Below are 4,757 nucleotides of genomic sequence, written 5' to 3'. Positions count from 1 at the left end.
GCCCACCATGCTTTACTAGCGCCACCGCCAGGCTTTTTTTTTTTTTTTTTTTAAGGAAAATAAAATAAGGGAGAAAAAAAAATCGCCTTTTTTTAAGCCGGTTTCCAAGTGTTTCTGTTGCTCTGAGCGTTTCACTATCAGAGCAGATTTATTCCTAATTGATATGTTTATAGTTTATGCATTTAAAGCCGGACCGCCGTGTTTTTGTATTAAAAGATGTTAAGTAGACAATAAAAGTAAAAATATCACTGGGTAATTATATGTTATGGGAAAACACCGTCAGTGAACTGCTATCTAAACCCACAACTAGTCTTAAAAACAACAAATCAAAAAATACAATTAAAATGAATATTAATTATTTCCACTTCTGTTAAATCCAAATTAAGTCAGCAGCTCCATTGGGCCCCCAGGGCTTCAGGGGCCATAAATGCTAATATTTTAACATAGATCACAGATATATAAATGTAGCATTTGTTAATTGAGATTATCACTGCTGCTAAATTTGATATAAAGGTTTCAGCATATATAAATTAAAAGACTTTAAATTATTTAACATGTAGAGATAAGATTTTAAGGAGCTGGTAGGTTTACTTTGTAGAAGTTCAAAGAACAATATTCATAGTTAGATTGGTTTGTTACCACAGCTACTATCTGATGCTGTGAGTTTAATCTTTGAGTTTCAGCTCCGTTTGTTCACAAATACAAATTAGTAAACTGCAGGTATAATTTATTTCTTTTTAGGTTTGCCAGTTAAACTACTCCCCCTGTCCCAGATTTCACTAAATTCAGGTGCTGATATTATTAGGAACAAAAGGGGCCCCTAAGTCAGATTCTGCTCCAGGCCTCATCCAGCCTTGGACCGGCCCTGCATGATGAGTTAAACCCGCTGCACTAAGCAGAGATGCGCAACAAACGGGAGATTTAATTCAATGCTGCTAATGTGGCTTTAGTGGCTCTTTTATTTCGTGTCTGTTGAGTTTGTAACAAGGAGACACTTTACTGGGAAGACGGAGCCAAACGCTGAGCAGCGTGTTGAGATGTAAACGCCGCATGTTTTGTTCACAAATCATTCTCATCGCTCCTCAAAGCTCCTCTGAATTCGCTACAATTTATTCCTGCGGTTCACGTAGAGCTGCGCAACCAGAGCTAACGCGGCGGGTTTAACCTCTTACCTTAATCAGTAACTCCTCATAATCATAATTCCTCACAGGGGGTTGATGTAAATATGCATAGCGGTCAGCCTGTGTCCAGTTCGACTGAAAGGATCCGTGCTGAGGTTAACAGGCCAGCGGTGTGATTGGTCCGGCTTTAAATGCATAAACTATAAACATATCAATTAGGAATAAATCTGCTCTGATAGTGAAACGCTCGGAGCAACGGAAACACTTGGAAACAGGCTTTAAAAAAGGCGATTTTTTTCCCCTTAAACAAAAAAAAAAGAAAAAAAAAAAGAAAGGCTTAGCCTGGCGGTGGCGCTAGTAAAGCATGGTGGGCCGCCAGGCCTATAATACACAGGGGGAAACCCTGCAGACTATCCTGGCCCCTGTGGTGAGTCTGTCTAGAACCAGCCTCCAAACCTAACTCCTTATTTCTATTAATATTTTTGGTAAAACTCTTTACAGAACCAGAATGTTCACATAACTTTCATACTCTTGGCTGTCTGAAGACACATTTTGATTAAATCAGGTGTTATGATAGTTACTCAGCAGTTTACTTTACCCTTGCTTAATTAAACGTGTTTAAGGTGCTACTCTGACTGCAGTACAGTTTTGAGGAACTCTACCCAACCTCTAAAATGACCGATTGCTCTATGGATCCCTTTCTGAAAAACACTGCTATAGAATAATGTCTGTCACTGCACCGCCGGCCCAGCCCATGAGAGCAGGGCGACGCGCCGTGCTGGGCGTTCCTTATTTGGATTTCTGAAAGGTGGCACCCCTTCCAGAACCCGACCCACCTCCAAGGCCCGGCTGATCCTGGGCACGTTCCTCAGACCGATGACGGCGGAAGCGACGTTCTGCGCCCGGAGCTCCATCACGGCGGTCAGAACGTCGTCGGGGTCCTGCGTCTGGCCGCCGGAGAAGAACACGGCCACCTTTCGGGTCGTCTTCCCGGGCCGGACCCGCTTGAAGACGTTCCGGCCCACGAACAGCATGGCGGCGCCGAGGTGGCGGCGCTCGGCGGTGCGCTCCCTGGCCAGTTTCTGCACCGCCTCCAGCAGCGACGCCCTGCTGCGGTGCTCCTGCAGGCGGATCAGGTAGCGGGTGTGCCGGCTGAACGCCACCACCGACACCCGCGCGCCGGCCGGACAGTTGCTCTTCGCCATGTTGATGTCCTGCAGCAGGGAGAGGACGACCCGCCGCTGGTCCTCAAAGTCCGCCGACGTCACGTCCTCCGACATGTCCAGGGCAAAGACCAGCTCAGTGGGGACGGCGGGGCAGCGGGGCGGATCTGAGGAAGGGAGATCAACCTTAGACCCAACAGAACCAGACTGGAGGAACCGTCTGGCAGAACCAGAACCACAGCAGGAAATCCTGCAGAAGACAAAGAGACAATGAGGAGAAAGATGGACCAGAGGTGGTTCTGTCCCGGAAACCCAGAGAACTGACCAGTTCGGGTTCATTCACGGCCCTGATCAGTCCGCTTTAATCCAACTCCAGTCCATCTGGCTAGTCAAAGTCCGGTTCGGTGATGAGGTGTGAACACTAATTGACCTCTGACATCCAAACCTTGTCTGGGTTCGGTTTGAATGTGAATGCCCAGCGGACCATAGACGCTACAAAAGCAGGAAGTGGACTGCAGCGCAGGGCATTCTGGGTAAATACAACCAAAGCTAACATGCTAGCCTAGCGCTAGCAGCAGAAATGTTTCCTGGTCTTTAGCCAAAGTCTAAAATCCTCCATCTTGTTTCCATCTGGTGAAGAAGGAAGTTGCTCTCAGTTTCTTCAGAGGTTTTTGTGTCGTTTCCTTCAGTGGGTCTTGGTGCAGCGCCCCCACAGGCCAGGAGGGGAACAGGTTGGTTTGACTCAGAACCACAGCAGCTGGAGGTGGAGCAGATGATGGAGTTATGGTTCCAGTAGAACCGGGTCAACAGAGCCGGTCACCCAGACTCACTCAACATTATTCAGTGAGGATGCTGGAATGTTGTACTGTATATTTTGGTAATTTCAGTGATTGCAGTTTTTGAAATATTTAAACTTTTTTTGTCCACTAGAATCTGTGGAATATCTCCAACATTCTGCCAAAACCTGACAGATTATTTCTTCCCCTGTTTCAGCCTAGAAACTCCATTTAAGTTTTAAACCAGTCACAAGAATTAAGCTACTTCCAAATGATTCAGTTTTTGATTTCTCAGTTTTTATCATATCCTGATTTGAGTTTTGTTCATTTGTTGTCCATTCTCAGTGTGAACTCTGGAAACTGATGCTTTCTCAAACTTCAGGGATTTTTTACTAATGCTGCTGTTTGAACAAATTTCCCTCTACAGAAATAATTTATGCATCAAACCGCAGCCGCAGCTTTCAGGAGGTGTGAGCGTCGCTGCAGCAGGTTGTGTGCTTTCCTCTAAACGCCCCAGAGCTCAGGAACGTCCCCACTGGAATCGCGCCTCCTGAACGGCAGCATGTGGAGACGTTTTAGTTTGAAGGGCCCTGAATGACCTGGATTCAGTTACTGGTTTTAACTGGTTGCTGATCTAATGGGATTCCTTTGTTTTTCCAGTTAACTTGTAATGATGCTAATTAGTTGCAGCAGGCGCTTCAGGAATGAAACACTTCATTTTACCGATGCAGATTTTGCTGAAACTAGACTTTGAATTTGAGTCTTAACAGATGTTTCTGACCAGCCGTGGCGAAACTGAAAAGGTTTTGGCTGCAGAGAGGCTTCAGCTCCGAGCCTCTGATTCTACAACATGAAGCCTGTTGAGTCAAATGTTTGTCAACATCAGTTTTTGTCCTGCGGTGTTTGAGAAGCAGCAAAGAATTGAAATGTTCCTTTATTATGCTATGCTGGAATGTTTCAGCCCTGGTTTTATTACAAATATTATCAAACTTATGAAAATAAACATCTATTCATCATTAATTACACATTATTTCTTGTAATCTAAAGTAATCCTTTGATTCACAGCTACATGATCAAAATGGAAGAACAGGATATACGATTATACCTAAAAAATATTATAATATGCAAATACAATCCCTGGAGGGAGTGAAGGGATTCAAAAGGAATGAATGAATGAATGAATGAATGAATGAATGAATGAATGAATGAATGAATGAATGAATGACATGGAGGAGGAATTGGGGAAGACAGAAAGCAGTAAGGACAAAAGAAACAAGAGAGGTAAAAAAGGAAGGAGGGAAAATGAAAATAAGGAAGTGTGGAAGAGAGAAGGGAAATCGTAGCAGAAAATAGGAAGGGGAGGGAGGAGTCTGGTTCTGGTTCTGGTTCTGGTGGAAGTTTCTTCCTGTCGCCACATGCATGCTCAGTCTGAGGGACTGCAGACCCCCCGCTGTCTGCCGGGTTTCCTTCGATAGAAAAGCTGGTTTATTGGAGTTTTTCTGTTTTTGTCTTTAGATGAAAATAATGAAACTGAAAACCTGAATTTCCTCAGAGGAGAAACGTTTTTACTCACCGCTGCTGTTCTGGCTGACAACCGGCAGAGATACGTACCGTGGCAACAAGCTGCGGAGGAAGAGGAGGAGGAGCTGAGAGAGGAAGGTTTTAAGGTTTGTCCTGGTTTTAGAAGGTCGACCTAC

The sequence above is a fragment of the Poecilia formosa genome, unplaced genomic scaffold (assembly GCF_000485575.1).
Source record: "Poecilia formosa unplaced genomic scaffold, Poecilia_formosa-5.1.2 Scaffold420, whole genome shotgun sequence".
Lineage (NCBI taxonomy): Eukaryota > Metazoa > Chordata > Actinopteri > Cyprinodontiformes > Poeciliidae > Poecilia > Poecilia formosa.
Note: the sequence above shows the minus strand (reverse complement) of the source record.